This window comes from Felis catus, chromosome B4, assembly GCF_018350175.1.
Source record: "Felis catus isolate Fca126 chromosome B4, F.catus_Fca126_mat1.0, whole genome shotgun sequence".
NCBI lineage: Eukaryota > Metazoa > Chordata > Mammalia > Carnivora > Felidae > Felis > Felis catus.
This window is the reverse complement of record NC_058374.1, coordinates 61,864,818-61,887,230: the sequence shown is the minus strand read 5'-3', so window position 1 is coordinate 61,887,230 and position 22,413 is coordinate 61,864,818.

The following is a 22,413-nucleotide window of genomic DNA, read 5'->3' as shown; positions in this document are numbered from 1 at the left end:
TAATGACACCCCAGTGTCAATTAAGGAAAATTCAAATGTGATTTGAAAAATCCAAAATGAAAAAAAAAAATGCAAAATGCAAACAACTCTATTTAAGCAAATAACCTGGCTTCTCTAACAAATAACCTTCAAGAAAAGCAAGGTGGGTGTTCACAGGGAACGTGTAGAATACAAGAGACTTAGAAGACATACCAACTAAATTCAATGTGTAGCCCTTGTTTGGATCCTGAGTCAAACACACTGACCAAAATCATGTATATACACATTTATGTATAAATATAAATATATATTTAATTAACTTAATTAACTAATAGTCTATGTTTATATTTTATATATATAAAATGCAATTGGGGCAATTTGAACTCTGATTAGATATTTGATGATATTAAGGAATCACTGTTAATTTTTCCAAATGTGATAGTGTTATTTTGTTACTTTTTTTTAAGTTCTTATTTTTAGAGATACATATTGAAATATTTCTGGATGGAACTATATGATATCTGAGGTTAGTTTCAAAATAAATACAAGGTGTAATGAGTAGCAACTCTTCATAATGATCAGAAGGCTGAGCAGATATAAACATTCGTTCATCTTCACTGTGCCTACATCCACCTATTTGCAGCTCTTTTTGCTTAGGCAGGCCCTCCCTTTTCCACTATGCAAATTCCTACTTATTCTTGAAGACCCACCTCAAAAAATCCTTCCCCTTCAGAATCTTCCCTCATCTTATATATCGGTGTATAGCCAACACCTTCGACGCTCAGCTGAGATCCCCATGGATCTTGTTTTCCATTTCTATACACCATTTCCTCAGTTTCTTTGTAAGGTTCCTTCTCACGTTTCTGTCTCTGCACCTGAGAATCTCTTTGGGGGTCTACCCGAGGGCTCTCAGCCACTTTGCCTTCTACTTAGTGACAGCAGGAAGTATCTGGGAGTTTATACTTGCCCTCTTGGGCAGCCCATAGTCAATAACTGCCAAGTGGAGTATGAAAGCCATTAGAACACATAGTTAGTCCTGAGACTTTCCCATTGGTCTGTGCAATGAACATCTATTGAGTACCTATGTACCAAAGTTCACTGGATTTATTTATTAACTATATGTCCAGGAAACCAACTCCACTTCATCTCTATCCATCACCAATCTAATCTAATTTACTCTTATTTCACATCTGCATGATCGCAGCAAGTTCCTAACTGCTTTCATCTTTCCTGAAGCCCTTTCTCACACAGAAGTCAAGAATGCTTATCTTTCCTGGCTTAAAATCTTCAAAAGTGTAATTATTAAAGACTAAGATTTTATATAAAAGAGGCCTCAAAATACAGTGGCTTAAAGAACATAAAAGTATCATTTCTCTTTCATGTAACATCTCTAAAGAGAAAAGTCTAGATTGGCAGACAGCTTAGTTCCACATAATCATTCTGAGCTAAAGTTCCTCCCATTTTATTTCTCCTCCATTTCTTAGGGCATGGTCCAACAAACTTTTGGGTCATAAGTCTCCTGTCTATGTTGCAACTACTCAATTCTGCCATTTTAACACAAAATTAGCTATATATATGCTATGTAAATGAGTGGGTGTGGCTGTGCTCCAAAATAACTTCATTTATAAAAGTAAATCATCAACCAAATTTGGTCCATAGACTATAGTTTACCAACCCCTACTCTAGAGCTCTATTCTAATCTGTACATTACTGAATTTTGGTCATGGTCACTAGTTTTCCAACTCATGAGAAGAGAAAGAGCATGGGGTGAGGGGTCTGCCCATTTTAATGCTCAGACTAGGAAGTGGCATGTATCACTTGGCATTGGTTTTGGCAATAACTCAGCAATACCTAGCTGCAAGTGATACTGGAAATGCAGCTTCTTCCTGAATGGCCCCATGTCCAGCTACAACCATATTACTAAGGAAGAGAGAGAGAATAAATCTTTGTGGTCCATTAGTATTGTTCTGCCACAAATGACTTCTGATTTTCCGGGAAACGGTCCAAAATCCTGATGGTCCAGAAAACACCACAGAGTCTTCCCTGTTCCCTGCCTTCTTCAGTTCTATATTATATGACTCTCTTACACATTCTTTACATTCCAGTCACATTCTTTTATTTCTTCTAATATACTATGTCAACAGACTGAAAAATCCATAAATACAGGATCTTGTCTATTTTACCAAATGCTGCATTCTCAGTGCCTAGAACAGCAACTGACTTTATAAACCCTAAATAACTAGTTAGTAAGTGAATAATGAAGAGTCAGGTCCTGTGCTTAGTATATAAGAAGATAACACTCTTGGGTTCGAAATCTTTAAAGTGGTTCCTAGTGGCCTCTTATCCAATCAGTCATCCAGATAGGTAAATTTCATCTTCTGAAATTCTCTTATACATTTACTTTTTTCCTCCTTTGCTTGCCTGCATCCTTTCAACAGGATACTTACTATATTTCTAGATGTCCACTTACCCTCCTAAACATTATATTGTCCCCTCTGCTAGCAAAGTAATGTACCTAAAAGTCAAAGATGATCACCTGGTTGGTTCTGTGTTCAAAACATTTTGGTGGATTCCAATTATCCTCAGCATAAAGGTCAAACTTTTTAATCTCACTTGAGAGACACTCCGTAGTCCATTGATTTCCATCCTCTCCAGACATACCGAATTTTTTCTATTAACTTGGTTATGCCATGATCTCTTATCTCTGGAACTTTGAATATGCTGTTTCCTCTGCTTGGAATACTTTGGTCATTGCTACCCTCAACTCTCCAACTCATCCTTTATCTGCTAACTCTTCCTTAGGCTTCAGGTATTGGCCAAGATGAGAGTCTCTCTAGGCAATCTTACCTGATCTGCAAGTGCATCAAAGATCATTATCAAGAAATTAAAAAGACAACCTACAGAATGCAAAATAAATATTTGAAGATCATATAACTGATAAAAGTCCAGAATATGTTAAGAACCTGTGAAACTTAATGAGAAAAAGACAAACAACCCAGTTAAAAAAATGGGCAAAGCGCTTGTTGTGGTCTGAATGTTTGTGTTCCTCCCCCTCAAATTCATATGTTGAAATCCTAACCCCCAACATAATAGTATTAAAGCCTTTGGGAAATACTAGGTCATGAGGGAAGAGCCCTCATGGTTCAGATTAGTGCTTTTATATAAGAGGTTCCAGAGAATTTCCTCACCCTTTCCATCATGTGAAGTTACAGCAAAGAGACAGCCATCTAGAAAACTGGACTCTCACCAGATACTGAATCTTTTGGCATCATGAACTTAAACTTCCCAGCCTCCAGAATCATGAGAAATAAATATTTATTATTTATGAACTACCTAATTTATATTTTTGTTATAGCAGCTCAAACAGGCTAAGATAGTACTCAAATAGATATTTCTCCACAGAAGATAGATGAATGGCCAACAATCAAATGAAAAATTGCTCAACATTATTAGTCATTGAGAAAATGCTAATCAAAACCATAATAAGACACTACTTCACACCCAATGGCATAGCCATAATGAAAAATAACAAGTGTTGGCAAAGTTGTGTAGAAATTGAAATGCTTGTACATTGCTGGAAGAAATATAAAATGATTTGGCCACTGTGGAAAGCAGGTTGGCTGTTCCTTAAAAAGTTAAAGATAGAATTACCATATGAGCTAAATATTCTACCCCAAAGAATTGGGTTTTTTTAATTTTGTTTTTAAATGAAAACATGTACACACATGTTCATATCATCACTATTCACAATAGCCAAAAGTTAGAAATAGCCCAAATGTTCATCAATGGATAAATGGATAAATAAATCATGGCATATACATACAATGAGATATTACTCAACCATAAAAAGGAAAAAAAGAACTGATACACAATGCAACATGGATGAACCTCAGGAACATTATGCTAAATTAAAGAAGCCAAACACCAAAAGTCACATATTATATGATTCCATTTATATAAGATATTCTGAGTTATGCATATTTAGAATGAAAGAATGTAAGGAGCAGAAGTAGTCTCTATAGGAACCATTCAAGCTCCCCAGGAAGGCCTGTCTTCTGTCCTGACTTGTGTAAGCACGTTGCAGGGAGTATGGCCGGAGTCCCAAAAGATGAGTCCACAAATGAAGTACAGTTAAGTGAAGGTCCTCATACCCAAGTCAGAATGAGGCCCCGACTCCAGAATGAAGTTTCTTTTTATTAGGATAATTGCTAAAGACTATGTGCATAAAGTCGGCTAAGCAAGTATGTTAATCAACCTAATGGTTTAGCTTTCCAAGGTTGAATTTTGAGTTAATTGGTTTCTATAACACTATGAAGGGTCAGGTGTGAAGGAGGATCCGGCCCTGGACAATGTTAACGGCTCTAGGCATTCCTTAGGAGCTGCAGCCATGTTCAGCTATGTAAATGTGTCCTAAGTCCTTGCACCTTCTCTAGCCCTTCCATTTGGAAGTCTTTTCCTTTGATGCTTCTCTCCTGTATCTCCTACATAAGCAGTAGTCAACAGAAATGTTTGTTTACTGAATAGAGTAATGCAGATACTTTTAGCAGAGAGAGCACAGTGTTGGTCATATCAATATTGAATAAGGTCTCCCACTCCAGAAGACGGACACTTTTGTCAGAATGTCCAGAATATTATTGGATATTCTTGAATATGTATTTAAGAATGTCTAATTTTCTCCCACAATCATGAGAAGCAGGATACACTAAACAGAAACAGCATTCTTTAACAAGTAAATAGTGACAATTGGTACAAAGAAAAACATAATAAAACAAGGACAAGTAAGCCCATGAAAAAGAAGCATAAAACTTAACACATAGAAGAGTGTTCCTCTTAAATACACATAAAAATAACATGAAGAATTTTTTTTTAATTATGATCCCAGACTGCACCACAAACAAATATCCAGGGTGGACCCAAAGCATCAATATTTTTTTTGTAGATTTGTGCAATTAAGATTGATTATCATTAGAATAACAAGTATCATGGCAAATATAGTTAATCAAACTATGATTCAAAAAAAAAAAAACAATGATAGTTCAGAATGGCATTATTAGTCATGAGGAGCTCCATTGATCTTCTCCCCAACAAAACAACCAAAACTGGTGAAAATTATAAAAAATAATGATTTAAAGTACCTGGAAAGTATCCTAGAGGTATACAGCAAATGGAGAAATACTTATTCAAGAAAATATACTAATTCTTGGTAAGAACAGGAAGGGTCTGTGGCATTTGAGCCACAATCTGCCCTCCCCCTACCCTCAGTTCAGCATCATAGTAGCTATACTCTCACTGGGTGCAATCAAGAACACAGGACTTCCTCTCACCACAGCTTCCAGTCTAGAGTTATAGTTTCTCTCTAGGAGAAGCAGATTGTCAGTATTTCTTATTATTTCTGGAGAAGCAGACTGTCAATATTTCTTCTTTTTCTTAACTCTGTGTTTCAGAAGCTCTATATCAGGCAGGTACAGCTGAAAGGTCTGGGCTCCCTTCCTCTACCCAGACCCAATTTGTAGGGTAGAATCTCTACCCAAATGCAATATTAAACTCTAATAACCCTTGCCCTGGTCACTTGTAGTGCAGGGCTGCATACTGGGAGAGACAAGAAAGCCAAATGTATATATCCCTCTATTTATAGGGCAAAGGTGTCACTCTGAAAGAAGTGGGCCACTGTCCCCACCACCAGCTCCAGAGCAAAGGTACAAAGGTATTTCTCAGGAAGAAGAGGCAGGTCATAAAAACAAATAATTCTGTTGCTCTCCTTAATGGAACTAATGTTATCTGAGATAGGACACAAAAAAGTACAAAAAAGTACACAAAAGATCCATAATTCTGTTGCTCTCCTTAATGGAACTAATGTTATCTGAGATAGGACACAAAAAAGTACAAGCTTATGGGCACTGTTGAAAAAAAAATTGAGAATTTGGTAGCAAGCAATTGAGAAGAGACCTGTAGCCCCGTGGTACCCACAAGCAAAACAGTAGACAAGAGAGAAAATTAAATCAAGAAAACCAGGAAAAAGTACAACTGACAAGAACCATATGGTGGTCCGAGCAAGTACCCTCAACGAGTACTCCTGCAAAGGGGCCTGAATTTGGTTGGATCAGAATGAGGAACAATATGCGCTACAGGCTGTTGTTAGAAACAATAGACCTATCACTTAGCAATCATTGAGGGCTGAGTGGGGTATATTACCAACACAGGCAGAACATCTAGAAACCTAACAGTCAGGTCAGGAAAAGATAGAGTAAATGAAAGCCCGGTGAAAACAACTGTTGTCTCCTGGGGAGAAGGGTCAGAATAAACATGCACATGCCTAAGTCTATGCCCTCTAGGGAACAACATCAAAAGCTGCACATTGGTAAGGAAATAAATTTTACTGAAATAGTCCAGCCATGTCACTAAACATACAAACCAAGAAAACAAAAACAAGGCCAGAAAACAAATAAACCAAGAAAACAGCAAAAACAAGACCAGAGAAGGATAGAGTTTATAGAACCCAGCATCTAGAGTTGCTACAATATGTTGCCGAAGTCAGTTTCCACGAAAAATTGAGACATAGACAGAAACAGAAAAATGTGATCCATATACAGAAAAATAAAGCAGTCAAGAGAAACTGCTTTTGAGAGAGCCCAGATGTCAGTTTTTGCAGATAAACACGTAAAAGTAGCAATTGTACATATGTTCAAAGAACTAAAGGAAAACATTCTAAAAGAAGTAAAAACAGATATGATGCCAATGGCTCAACAAATAAAGAATAGCACTAAAGAGAAATTATTTTTTAAAAGAAACCAAAAGGAACTTCTGTAATGGAATAATACAATAAATGAAGTGACAAATTTATTAAATAGGATCAACAGTAGATTTGAGTTGGTAGAAGAATTATTATAAATTTTAAGGGGATTATGAGAAGCTAAGATTATTTTGAGGCATTAAACAACTACTAATAAAATAACTCAATAAGATATGGTGAAAAAATCAGTAAAGGAATTAAACACTACACTAGAAATTTTCACTTACTGCAGAAGAAAGCAGTAAAAGAATAACAGAGGAGCTAAAAATTCATGAGACATAGAAAAGAAGCTGCAAAATAGCAAAGATAAAGCAACCATATTAATATTAATATTAATATTTTTAATATAATTTATTGTCAAATTGGTTTCCATATAAGACCCAGTGCAACCATATTAATATTAACACTAAACATAAATGATTACACAATCTAATCAAAAGGTAGAGTTATCAGACTGGATTAAAAAAACAAGATGTAACTATATACCATCTAAATGAGAGTAATTTAGATTCAAAGATGGAAGTAAGTTTATAAGTAAAGGTTGAAAAAAGATATTTCATCTATAAAGCAACAATGAGAGAGCTAGAGTGACTACCCTAATATCAGGCAAAACATGCTTTAAAAAATTTGTTAGTAGAGACAGAAAAGGACATTTTATAATGTTAAAATGGTAAATCCATCAGAAGATATAATAATCATAAGCATATACACACCAAAAATACATGAAGCAAAACCTGACAGAACTGAAGGGAGAAAGAGACAATTCAATGGTAATAATCTAGGACTTTAATACTTCATTTTCAGTAATGGGTAGAACAACTAGGCAGAAGATCAATAAGGATATGGAAGACTTGAGTAACACTATCAACTACCTATAGCTAGCAGATACCTATAGCTCCACTCAACCACCACAGAATAATTGTGGTGATAGTTGCATGACTCTGTGAACTTATTAAAAACCATCAAATCGCACACTTTCCATAGGTTAATTTTATGGCATTTGAATTTGATGTCAATAAAGTCATTAAAAAATTTTAAATAACACATCTTCAAAAGAATAAGAGAAGATCTCACATTCATGATATAATAATGAGAGGTTATAATAAGAACCAACAAGAAACCACTTGGATGAGGAGTTAGGGTACATACAGGACAACCCAGCATTTCTCACAGCCACTTAATAGTAGTTCCAGAATAAGAGGGCAGAAAGAATTGAGGCAAGGATAAAATCAAAGAAACAAAAGAAAAATTTTCCAGACCTAAAGCCCAAATCTTCAGATCCAGAGAGTCCACCAAGTACTGAGCAGGATGAGTTAACCAATATTTACATCTTCAGGTACTGAAGATTAGTAGCACTGAATATAAAAGACTGCAGAGCAATTAACTTCATAGTTCAGTGGAAATATAATTTTGAATCTATAGCCTTAGACCTGCAGTATATGCTCAGAATTTTATTATCTACCTTCTATAAAAGAATGACACAACAAAAAGTGAATCCAAAAGTACACTTATTTTTAAAAGCAAGAAATTAAGCAAAACTTTTCTTTTCCATATATAAAATTTTAAATTATTAATTTTTTACTTAAGGCCAATTTTTAATATCAAAATCCAACAAGGGGATTGCAAAAAAGGATAAAATGCTGGTTAATTTAATTCATAAACATACTTGCAAAAGTTCCAAACAAAATATTAGCAAAGTAAATCCATCTATCTATCTATCTATAATAATGCATTATTTTTTGTTTTTTATTGAGATCAAATATATGTAACATAAAACTTAACCATTTTAGGTTTATAGTTCAATGGTATAAAGTGCATTCATATTGTTGTGTAACCATCGCCAGCATTCATCTCCAGAACTCTTCTTATTTTGTGAAAATGAAACTCTGTACCCATTAAACAATAATTCCCCATGACCCCCTTTCTCCAGCCCTAGGCAACCACCACTCTACTTTCTCTCTTTCTTTTTATTACCTTTTTTCCCCTCATACACCAGCCTCTGGTAACCACTACTATTCTAGATTTTATTACTATGAGTTTGGCTTTAAAGAAAATTCCACATATAAGTGAGATCTTGCAATATTTGTCTTTATGTGGCTGACATTTCATTTAGCATAATGTCCTAAAGTTTTGTCTATATTGTCAGAAATGGCAGGATTTCGTTCTTTTTTAAAGCTGAATAGTATTCTAGTATGTGTGTGTGTGTGTGTGTGTGTGCGCGTGTGTGTGCGCGCACCACATTTTCTTTATCCATTCGTTGCTCAGTATACTTATCATTAAATCTAAATTGGTGATGCATAACATAAAAATAAAACAGCATTTTAATTGAAAATCAAAAGTGATTTCAACATGAGAGTTCTCGGACAAAGTAAAAGCACAATATATAATATTTTTTGTTTTATATGTGGTATAATATTAAATCAAGACATAATAGAGAATATAATATTACTGGAAGCTCTCTACCTCTTCAAGTATCCCATCCTCAGTCCCTAAAATAGAAATTTTTATCCTCTCACAGAAGTTCTGAGGAAATTGTTGTAGAAATGTTCCAGGATGTTCTAGAAAACATTCCATCATTCAACCTCCCACCCCAACTTTACCCCACAGAGCTATGTATCATTAGGAATCATAGGCCCAGTATCTAGAACCTATAAATATGTTGGAACTGGAAAACAAAATTATTTTTTTCCAAAAAAGTAAAACTGAGAAGTTGAAATTTTAGTAAGTGTGTAATCATATTCCTAACAACATACCATATATTAACTTTATTAATTGTTAAGTATGATATTAAAAAAATAATTACCTTTGGAAATTTATAGATTAACTTTTTTCATCTAATTGAAACACCTGACTCTGCATAATGATTGCCAAGACATCATAGCTGAGTACAAATTAAGATTTATTCGGGACTAAATACTTTCGAAATCAAAATCACACCCAAAAAATTTTTTTTCAAAAATTATAAAGGGGGGGGGCACCTGCATAGTTCAGTAAGTTAAATCTGACTCTTGATTTTGGTTCAGGTCATGATCTCATGGTTTGTAGGTTTGAGCCCCATACCAGGCTGCAGGCTGACAGCACAGAGCCTGCTTGGGATTCTCTGTCTCCCTCTCTCTCTGCTCTTCCCCACTCTCATGTTCTCTCTCTCTCTCAAAATAAATAAGTAAACTTTTAAAAAGTTATAAAGGAAAAATGTATATAGAAAAATTGAATATGCTTAAATCCATTTGATTTGACATATAGGGGCCTCTTAAATAAAAGTTGCCAGGACCTGCAAAGGTTTTAAAACAGCCTAGAAGAATCTGATTCCTGAGGCTGGGTGGAGGTCACTGGTGGTTTAGTGTGCTTACTGCTGAGTCTTTTGGTGTTACTACTGTATCTCTTGCTCTTGCTGCCTCTTCTCTCTCTTGGAGTTTGGCCTGGCACAAGTTGCTCCTGACTTCTCTGCTTCCTGTTGCCATAAGGCTAGCACACTGGGGCAAGCCTCTTGCACCCTGCTCCTCTTCTGACAGGTGGGAATATTCCATTTGTGGTGAAAGAGTAGGAAGCTTTGTTTCAGCCTCAGACTCAACTCAGCTCCTTCTCTAATCCAGTTTTACCAGCCTTGAGGTAAATACTATGTTTTAATTGCTACAGGATGATGCTATGTCTATTTCTCAGTGAGTGCAACATACAGAAGAAAAGGGATAAAGGATTAGACTCCTTCAGTATTCTCAAAAAAATATTTTTATTCAATGCTGAGTATATCTATAAAATAGTGGAAATACAATATGTCATTTCCATACACTAGAAGGAAAAAAATATGTAACAACAAAAAAAATGAAATGTTTCAACAAAAAATACAAAACAAGAAAGCATAGGAAAGAGGAGACATAAAATAAAATGTTAAGAATAAAGCCAAACAAGTAAAAAGTGCCACTTATTTTTATCACACGTATATACTAGATTAAATAAATGTAAGGAGTATTATTAGATCTACAAAGAAAAGTTTTACTGTATTCAGTAAAAGAAGAACTGTGATTTCATGAAATCACATAAAAGTAGGCAAACAAATTGAAACCAATTAAATCATTGTATTCACTGTCCTCAATACAATTGTAAATCAACAATTCAAAAGGACTAATCAACAAATACCTTCAATGAAACTTATGAAAAGAGTATTATATACTATTTTTTTCTTTGTGATGGATAGCAGTTATAGTACATGTAAAGAGGTCTGGCAAAACAACAACAAATCTAAAAACTAGAGAACTCTTTTAGTGTAGTTCCCTTAATCTCATCATACCTGTGCTGCTAAGTATCAGCTCGAAAATAAATTTGGGATGCTTTCCCAGACTTTCAATTCAACGAAATTGTGGTTACAAGAACTATCCTCAGAATTTAGCACCAAATTCCATGACAAGAAAATGATGTGATATGTAAGGTAATTTTGACATAATCTAGTATCAGTCCTTTGCCCTTATGGAGGGCATGGCATGGTAGAAATCACATGAGTTTGAGAAACATTCTACGTTTGAGAAACATCCTGGTTCTACCACTCCCAGTATGTGACCTTGAGTAATCACTTAGCGTTTCTGAGCCTCCATTTCCTCACCTATAAATAGGGTTAGTAACCACTTACCTAATAGGTTTTTTATGAGAATTAGATAAGCTAATGTGTGCAAAGCAGATAAGACAGTACCTATAATAAGTGTGCAGCAAATGATATTGCATTCATTAGGGCTGCCATAACAAAATACCATACGCTGGATGGCTTAAACAATAAAAATTTATTGGCTCACAGTTCTAGAGGCTGGAAGTCTAAGATCAAACTGTCAGCAGAATTAGTTCCTTCTAAAGGTTGTGAGGAAGAATGTTCATATACCTCTCTTTAGCTTGCAGATGGCCATTTTCTCTTTCTCTGTCTTCACATTGTCTTCCTTTTGCAAATTTTTTTTTGAGAGAGAGAGTGCATGTGTGTTCAAGGCAGGGGCAGAGGGAGAGAAAGAGGGAAAGAATCTTAAGCAGACTCCATGCTTCATAGGCTCCATGGAGCCCAACTTGGGGCTTGATCTCATGACTATGAGATCATGACCTGAGCAGAAATCAAGAGTTGCACACTTAACTGACCGAGCCACCCAGGCACCCGCCACCTCCCCCTGCATATTTCTATGTCCAATTTTCTCTTTTTTATAAGGATACCAGCCATGTTGGATTAAGGCCTACCTTAATGAACTTACTTCAGTTTAATTACTTCTGTAAAGACCCATTCTCAAAATAAGGTCCCATTCTGAGGTACTAAGGCTTAAGACTCAAATGTATGAACTTTGAAGAGACACAATCCAACCTGTACCACAGGTATCTTTTATTATTATTCTTTCCAACTGTTCTCATGAAATGGAGGAAATCATTGTTTTAAGTCAGATCAGAATAGGCCAATGTAGTATAAGAAAAGAATACAGAGCTCTGAGACTCCTGCATATGAAGATCAATTTCCTCCCCTAACTCTTTCACCATCTCCCCTCTGCCCACAAAACACTCTGCTTGGGATGCCACAAAACCAAGGAAAGCCACTATAGATGAGAATCCCTGCCTACTGCAGAACTCAGGCCATTTCTCTTGAGTCATCTTGGTAAAGGCTGGCCCTAATTCTATTTGTATATGGCTCAACCTCAAACACCAGCTATAGATGAGTACTTTAATTTACACTAGTGAGTGGCATTTGTGGTCATCCTCCCCTGGAGAAACCTGACACTGCAGTTTCTGGCAAAGAGACAGCTATGAGTATGTCTTTACTTAAAAGTTTTCCTTAGTAAGAGTGAATGAGCCCTCTCATAGGAGAATGTTCATGTAAGAAATCTAGGCAATGGCAATATATAAAGATATATGTCATTACAATTTATTTAGGAATATGTCTGTTGTGGCAAACTCTTAGCCACAAAATCATAGAGAATTAAAATGTTTTTCCATGGACAAAGTACCCATCCACTATGAGAAGAAAATGGCAAACCTTGGTGCTGTTGATGATAAACTCTCTCCCTCTTTATAAATAAGCTGAGAAGCCCAGGGCAAAACTGAAAATTCATGCAATGAACTTAGACAGACTTAAATTTCAGATCTTCCCTGGTGGCCAACATATGAGCTGTCTGTATTCAGGGTGAAGCCTTTTTTTCCTTCTTTTCTTTGGCAAGAATACTGACTGTTGGATTATTTGCCTTGCATATTTTTAATACCTGAACCAGCTTATATAGAATATCTTTAAACAGATATGCATTTATCTTCAAAGAATGAAGTACTCACTTGCCTGGATAAATGAGAAAGGGATAGCTTAGCTCTCAACCCTTCCCAGTTTTTAGTAAAAATTACGAAGATTTTCTTTATCCTGTTTTCACTTCATTAGTAGAATAAGGAAATGTATGGAGGCCTCTCCCAAAATGGGACCTCTCAGTGTGACTGTTGCTGGAGTCTGGTTTGCTGTACAAACACCAAACTACAAAATCAATTACCCAGTATGTGTACCTCTTACGTGTTATACAGACACAGGGAGAGAATGACTGGAAAGAACACAGACGTTGGATTCACATAGGCTCTGGTCTAAAGCTAACACTGTAATTTATCAGCTGTACCCTTGGGCTAATTGCTTAACCTGTCTGAGCCTGTTTCCTCAATTCTAAAATGGCGTTTTGGGGAATAGAAACAACTGTGAGTCCCCAAAAGCAAATGCTGCAGTGCAAAGTGAGAGAAAATGCTGTTTCTAAGGAGAGAGCTAGAGAGTAGATAAGTTGGGCATGCTCCTGCTCAGAGGGAGATTTTGTCAGGGGTGAAATGGGTGAGCCCTGAAGCTAGAGAGAAAGACATGACCATCTGCTGGCATAGCTGTGTCCTGGAAAGCATGGCAGTCCCACTCACATGACAGTCTCATTGGATTCCTGCATTAACCCTAGGACAGGATATCATCATCCCCAACTCGCAGAGGCTAAGTGAAGTTAAATCAATTACCCAGAGCCACAGAACTTATAATATGTGGAGCCAGGAATTAACAGTGTCTGTTTGATTCCAAGACTTGTAGTTTTCTATAACACCAAACTACATTAAATAGTAACATCAATAATCACAATAGCAGTCTTGCTCCTGCAGAATCCAAAGGGAAGATGGACCTCCATCCCTAGGTTCAACTTCCTTAGCTCAGGCCTTGCTCATGTCCCCGGCATCTGCCCTCCTGCATGCTGCTTCTGTCTGTTACCTGATGCTCCTAACATTGTGTTTCTCCATCTTCCCAGCCTGACATTTGCCCTGCCCAAGCTCTTGACCAGAATTTCAAGTCTCTCTTTTGCTTTCACAATTCTTTCATTCTTATTTGGCCTCTAGTGCTGCCAACCAAGTCCTGATTCTGACAAGTTTTCTGTGGAAAAGTAAGAGAATGAGGAAAAGACATTGAACCAGAGGAAGGGTTTTATTACATCCTCTTCACTGCATCCTCCTTGTGACCTCGATTCCTTTAAGAGACTATACATGAGTTCCTAGTCTGGGTTAGGGACTTCATCACAAATTCTCCAAACCCTCCCTGCCTATCCCTACCAGAGCCCTTAGCAAAGCCTGCTGGATCCCGCTAGTTCACATGCCTGTCTTCTCCCACCAGAGTATTAGTGCTTGAGGGAAAATATATATCTTACCCATCATCAGCTTCTTAGCACTTTATATGGCATCTCACACATATGGCATCATCACACATCGTCACACATATGGCATCTTATACACAGTAAGTATTCAATCAATACTTGTGGATATCAAACAGAATTGAATGAACCAGTAGACAGTTATACAAGTAAAGCTCCAGAAACATTATAATTATACATTATGATTTATTCCCACAGATTTTTAATGTGGTAACAAGTGAAGTTATTTTAAAATGGCTTTGGTGATTGTGTTTTAAGTAGTTTAAAGATAATCTAAATTTGAAGAGTATTTTGTGAATGGCAACACTTAAGAAGTTAGGAAGCTGAGTTCAGAATTTTCATCCAAAATTTATAATATTCTGGCTTTTTTGCCATGAAGCAAACAAAACTCTGATTTGCTTAATGATAGTGTTCTTAGTTTAATTTGAAGAAATTTCCAGTTTATTGTCATCTTATTTCCTTCCCTCTTTCTACCGTATTAAAGCTTTTTATCACTGCTTGTCTTAGATATTCTCCAAATAATAGATGCAACATTATCCAAAGTTTATTCAAACTTATCTGAACCTTTTGGGGCTAGAAATTAGGTGGGAACTGTTTTCTTCGTGAGATTTCCAGTGCTTTTTGGCTTTGAAAGGCTGGAAATGCAACAAGAATAGCTTTTCTTGCGGTATTTTGGTTTCTACTCCCAACCAAAATCAGGAAGTGCAGAGATGCACAAAAATTAAAATAAAGGGGAAAAAGTTAACTCAACTTTTTGAACCTTAAACAAGATTCAGGTTCAATTTCAGTTTAAGGCAAAGGTTCAACTAAGATCTTGTTTTGTCCAAACCACTTGGCCCTTCCATTGAAATAAGTGGTAGACTCACATATGGAATTCTTTTCTAATGTAAGGATAAAGAGAATTGTTGGTATGTAGAATCATTATGTTAACAGAATGTTCTGTGATATTATGATTGTGATGCGACAGTTCTATAGGACAGTGGCTAAAGTGAAAGCACATGGCCTTACAAGTGCAATTTTAACTTCTCAGAGCTCATCTTTAAATATATATATAATATTTTATAGAATAGGACTCCCATAAGATGAGTTTTGCCCAGCCTGAGTTTGCCATTTTTCTTTGGGTACATACAGATAAAAGGAAGGTTACTTTGTTATGACTCTGCTTAGAACCAAAAGTTGGCTTCTGCATGAATCTGATTGGTTAATGAGTTGATCAGGAAGACTGAGAATTCTTGCCTAGCCAGTGAAAGGTTAGGGTGAATGAGAGTTAAAAAGCAATTGATCAAATCATTAGGACAGTGACTGTTTAATTTCTTGAAATTGTATTTTATTTTTCAAGACTCTAAAGTTTTAGAGAGCACCAAATGCTCTCCATATACAGCCAAGAACAGTGGGGATTTATGAATGGGAGGAAAACCAGATTTGCTATAAACTGTGAGGGGATAAAAACAAGATTCAAACACTCAGAAATAATTGGTATCCCGAGAAGAGTCTTCAGGTTAGATTTATTAGCTGTTCTATTACTGGAGAACAACTTGACTACAGGAACCTATTTGCCTGATAAGTGCCAAAGGAAATAAGTAGAGCTATTTTTCTCTTAGACTGTGTCTACATGAAAAAGAAGTTGGCCAAACAACAAGCCAAGTCACTCAATTCACTTAAGGAGCGTCCATCAAACCAGTTGCCTGGCACAGAATGCTCACTTTTCAAGTCGTTGCATTGGTGTCACTTAGATGCTATCACAATCAAATGTCTACACAGATTGGAGTTTTAATGAGAAACAATTTGAAATTTGAGACTTGTCTGGGTTTTGACAGCCCTGAAAAAGGATGCTAAAAAGAATGATTGCCTCGATTATACAACAAACACTCATAGCCTCTCAGTACAAATGCCTACTGAGCTTTGTTTTCCCATTTGATATTTTGACCTTTATCATAGTCCCAAAACATTTAAGTGACAGCCATTTAAGGTATGTTTGATATTAATATCTTATCTTTTATGGCTTTGAATAAGGGATCCCTGTTTATACTATTTTGTACAACATGCTAATAAACTGTCTGAAATATGTTTTCCAGGCCAAACTACAAAGATATTTGCTGAGATATATAGATATGTTGCTTAATCAAATATCACCAACATTTTCAGGGTACTTGCAGATAATATTCTTAATGATGTTTTGAGAAATTTCTTATGATTTAATGTGTTGAGAATATTTCAACAATCTTTAAAGTGCTATAAAAATGTAAGGCAAATTATCAGCATCTATCTTCTCCTATTTGAATACATAATAATAATCTACCAAATCAAGTTGGAGGAAACCCCACAGCAGTGCCAGATTGAAAAATAAGAAGTGGTATAATTTTCTAGGGGAAAAACATGGTATTGGTAGACAAGAGGAATCAGCCACTTGTCTCGAGTTATTATACAAAAATAAAGACCAATAGTTTGTGTTGGGGTTGTCTCAGAAATATATAGTATCTTTGTGCCAGATCTAAAGCAGAGGGAGTAAGTACCAGGTAAGCAGAGGAAGTTCCTAAGGACATCTAAACAGTGGACAAGTCAGGTGGACACTCTTCATTTCTTGACGACCCCAGGTCCACTCTATGCAGCTATGACTTTGGACTTGCTTTAAATTTCCTGACACTGTGTGGAAATGGAAAGTAGACCTTTTGTAGAACTGCCTTAAGTGCCAGGTTAAAAAGATGCCAGACTTTTCAAGGAAAGTGGATTTCCCTTGTGTGTTCTGGCTTACAAAGTCTGTCTCTTTCATTTTAGGAATAAAATTGTCGCACCTTCTAAATAGCAGAATAAGCCAAACTCAACAAAGTCCTGTTTTTCTGTGAATGATCGTGACCTGTCCCCTGAGAAAGGGAGTTGGGTGGGGAATATAAATGTATAAAGAAGAAGAAATAAGATTAGCTCATATTATTGCAGTAAGCATTTCATCTGTCCCCTATCTGCCTCCATTATAAAAAATTTTTCTGATTCAAGATACAAAGTGCTGGCGAGTATAGCATTATCTTAGATGTCTCTCTATTCAGAATGGAGACTGGAAAGAAAAACCAACGGAATTTCCGCACCCATGTATATCTCAAAACTAACCAGAGACAATCCCTTTGAAGTAAAGAACATCTGAGTTTCTTTAAACAATCAACTTTAGGGGGGAACCCAGAAACAATATTGCCCAGATATAATGATGACTTTGTGATAGTGATGTCTTCCTGTTTAGAATAAGCCAAATATAAAGTCCCTATCCACAAAAATCATCAACAAAGTATCAACTTCATTGATACTTTATACTTCATATTGTCATTCATCTTGTCATATATATATATATATATATATATATATGTATATATATACACAGATCTATACATTATTGTATATGTATTTGTTATATACACATATTTTTGTACATGCATTTGTTATCATAATTGATCCATAGTTGTCTCTAAGCATTTACCTGCCTTTACCAGGAAGGTGGGAAAATATAAGAAATTAATAAAGACAGGAGGCATAGAATTCTATAAAACCAAATGAAACACCATAACTTGAAACGAAAAGTCCTTCAATATCTAATCTTCTGCCATGTGAAATCAATATGTCTTAATTTTTAAAACATTGTAATGGAAAAAATCAAATGGTGACCTTTCTTTTGCTATTGAAGTTAATAACCATGTCCCACTGCCCCACAGCTATTCAGTGGTATTACAAGAATACAGAGAAGGAAATATTTTCTAAGATGACTGTGTTGAAAGGTTGTAATGGAGTTTAATATAGTTTTGGAAGCTCACTTCCACTTATTTTGTCTGGTGTGTGTATGTGCATAAGATCAGGTTACTGAGAAAGACAAAGAATGAATGATGACTAAAACATGAGGTGGGAAGGAGGGGAGTGATGAGGGCAATTGGTGTAGCCAGGAGAGATGACTTCAGATATTCTGGGATAGGGATATAGCAAATGGTTGATGGACAGAGGCAGCCCTTCTCACCTTTGGGAAGAATCATTCCCACAAGTTCAGTCAATCCAGATCCCACTGACAATTTTTCTCCCAAAGGCCTGTGTATCTTGTACGGGCCTCTCCTTCAACACTTTTCACACTGTTACCTATATTGGGGTTGTTTGTCTCGTCATCATGGCCATGAGCATCTCAAAAACCACATCAACTAAATATTTGTGTGCACCTAATTTTTTTCATGTGTGTAAATTCATTAAATCAAGAAAAATATTTTAAAGAGAGTAATGATGCTTTTTAAGCAATGTGGCTTTAAAGTGTATAGCTAAACAGAGCTACTTCCCAAGTGGCAATTCCTTGAAAAAAAAAAAAAGACAGCATCACATATTTCTCTTTGATTGACCACTGTCTATCTTTACAGAATACATATGGAAAACGTATTTGGTGAACAAAACGTCGTTCCATTTTAATATTTAATTATTGTAGAACAGCTAGTCTCAAAGTATAGTCTGGGTCCTCCGAGGGTCCCAAGATCTTTTCAGAGGTCTAAAGTTTAAAAACTAATCTTGTGTGGTGCCTGGGTGGCTCAGTTAGTTGAGCATCCAACTCTTGATTTTGGCTCAGGTCATGATCCCAGGGTTGTGGGATGGAGCCCTACTTTGGGCTCTGCACTGAGCTGTGTGAAGTCTGCTTAAGATTTTCTCCCTTTCTCTCTCTCTCTCTCTCTATCTCTCTCTCTCTCTCTCTTGGCGCACCTGGGTGGCTCAGTCAGTTAAGTGTCTGACTTTGGCTCATGATCTCACGGTTTGTGGGTTTGAGCCCCACATGGGACTCTGTGCTGACAACTCAGAGCCTGGAGCCTGCTTCAGATTCTGGGTCTCAATCTCTCTCTCTCTCTCTCTCTCTCTGTGCCCCTCCCCCACTCACACTCTTTCTGTCTCTCAAAAAATAAATGAAATGTTAAAAATTTTTTTTAAAAATATTCTCTCTCTCCCTCTGCCCCTCACCGACCCCCATCCTTGTGTGTGCATCCACTCTCTCTCTCTCAGAAAACAAACAAAACAAGCAAACAAAAAAACCCTAATCTTATGATAATACTAAATGTTGGTGTTCTTTATCACTGGGTTGGCATTTGCACTAATATTGCAAAGGCAATGATGGATAAACTGCTTGTGCTTTAGCACAAATTAAGCAATGACCTCAAACTGAATAAGTATCTATGTTGTTCACTTTACACACTGGAAAAAAAAAAGAAAAAAAAGGCAGTTTCACTTAAGAATGTCATTGATAAAACAGTAAACATTTTAGATTTTATTAAACCAACTCCTTGGATTTTGTGATGTTTGTTGAAATGGGAAGAATTCATAAAGGCATGTCTGCTGCATATCAGAGTATGAAAATTGTCTCAAAGATAAGCTCTTCTGTAATTTTTAAAAAAATTACTAACTGAATCATCAGCTCTTATTTACAGAACACTATTTTTACTGGAAAGACCAATTTATACACAAATTATGACTATTCAGATTTGGGCATTTGGTTGATAATCTTTCAAAAAATGAAAAAAGCAAGTGAGACTGTCACAAATGGAAAACAATAGGTAGTTTTATTGCCAGTGGTTTTTCCCCCCACTGATAGATTTATAGCTTCCTTACACTTGAAAGCTTCTCAGATGAAGAAGGCAAAGTTATTAATGAATGTGATTTTTTACATCATGTAATAAAATGGGTCAACATTTGGAAGATCTGCATAACTCAACAAACCAATTTTCTGTAAATGGCCAATACATGATGATCCAAGATCATGCATGTGTAAAAAAGCACAAGATTGACCACCTGATTTTAATATAATAGAGTATGTTTTCATTGATAATAGCTCCAGATTCTATATAGCACTAACCTTTAAGAAAATACCACTTGTCACGTTTGTATATAATATCAGTGAACAGCCCTAATTATCTGAAAAGTTTGTAAAATGCTTTGCACTTTTCTGACTTCATATAATTCAACGAAACAACCTATCACAACGGATTGAATACAGAAGCAAATATAAGAATTTAGCTGTCTACTGTGAAGCCAAAAACTGGAAAAACTTTAATGTTTTTTTATCTATTTTTGAGAGAGGGAGAGAGCACAAGGAGGAGAGGGAGGGAGGGAGGGAGGGAGGGAGGGAGAGAGAGAGAGAGAGAGAGAGAGAGAGAGAGAGAGAGAATCTGAAGCAGGCTCCAGGCTCTGAGCTGTCAGCACAGAACCGGACACAGGGCCTGAACCCACAAACTGTGAGATCATGACCAGAGCCAAAGTTAGATGCTTAATTGACTGAGCCACCCAGGTGTCGCTATTAAGTCCGAAATTAAACAGATTTGCCATAGTATAAAATAATGTCAATCTTCTCTCTAATGTTTTTTTGTTTTAAAACATTATATTTCATTAAAAATGTTATTTGTACTAATAGTTAATGGGTTTCTTACCGTTATTTGAAATGAAATAAATATTTTAAACTTTCTTAGTTTTAGTTTCTGTGTGTTAAAAATTGATATAACCTACATCAAACAAAAGCACTGTGTTGTCCTCCCTAATTTTTAAGAGTATAAAAGGGTCCTGAAACCAAAATGTTTGAGAACTGCTGCTGTGGAGAAAGGAGGGGACAGGTTTGATCTCGAAGAGAACCAGAAAATTGAGAGCTTTTTGCCTGTAATTTATTGGTCAAAAATAATAAACACCTTAAAAAGTTGAAAGTTATATGAATATAATCACAACATGTTAAATTCTGATTAGCACAAAGTTTTGAACATGAGGCTCTTCATAAATATTTTAAGACATCTAATACACCGTAAAACAAACCTATCTTTAAATAAAAGTAACCAGGTATTCCATTCCAGTTCAAGAAATCCTCCATAATTCTTTACTGTCACAAAATGGGTTTAGAGATTACTTCCTCTCTTTTTTGTCATCTCATAAATTTTGCAAGTAAGCTTTTAGCTTTTAGTCCTCATTTGCAAATTAGAAAGGCTTAAGCTATTGACTTTCAGAATACCAGTCTCCCACTATAAATCCTGGTATTTCTTTGGAATTTCTCATTTCTTCCCTTCCTTGTTCATTCCCAAACTATTTATTGAGCAACTAGTCTCAACTGAGCAACATGCAAGAAGTTAGAAAAGGCAGAAACCACAGGACTGCGAGAACCATAAAATGGTTAGCAAAGAATACACACAACAATGCATAAGAGATTGCCTTTAAACGTGGAAAGGTTTCTGGGCAGAATTTGAATATAAATTCATTTTGTTGTTATACTCAAGTTTTCCAAAATGATTGCCTCACGCTTGAAAACCTCAATATGATGTGATGGAAAGCCTTAGAGGGAGTTAATCAAGGAACACGGGGTTCCATGCCATTGCCAGACTGGCATTACTCCTTTCCCTTGCACCTACACATGATCACTTCCACTAGTGCTCTACCCATGTAGGAGGTAGTGAAGTGTCCACTGTGATTGTGAAGACAAAATATATGGATTCTATTTTCATACCTCAAATTTGTACTTATTTTAAATAAGTACGTAGTGTTAGTTATTTTAGCTAAAACAACTTACAGGCTTAGTTGTTGGCAATACTCTTACATACCTGGGGAGTGCTGCCTAAAAGCCCAAATGCTGCAAAAGTCATAGTGCATTTCAGGCACTCTCTGTTTCATATGGCACCAATAACAAATACCGTTGGAAAGCATTTTCAAAGATTCCAGGTTCTCTTAAGAACTCCAAGTCTAATTACCAAGCAATCCGGAAGGTCTAGAAATATTTATAGCTATTTGCTTATGACATCGTAATTTCCAGCCAATTACAGAATAATTACACAGGGCCTTTTGCTTTTGTACCTGGAAAATGAAATGAACATGCTAACTACTATACATATTGGCGAGCAATGGGATGTGCGTGCAGTGAAGAAGCATTCCCTTTGTGTTTCTCCTTCTTCTTTTTTTTTTCCTAAAAAACAACTCATGGCCAAGGAGTCATCTTTCTCTATTACAGCAGAACCCTGTGCA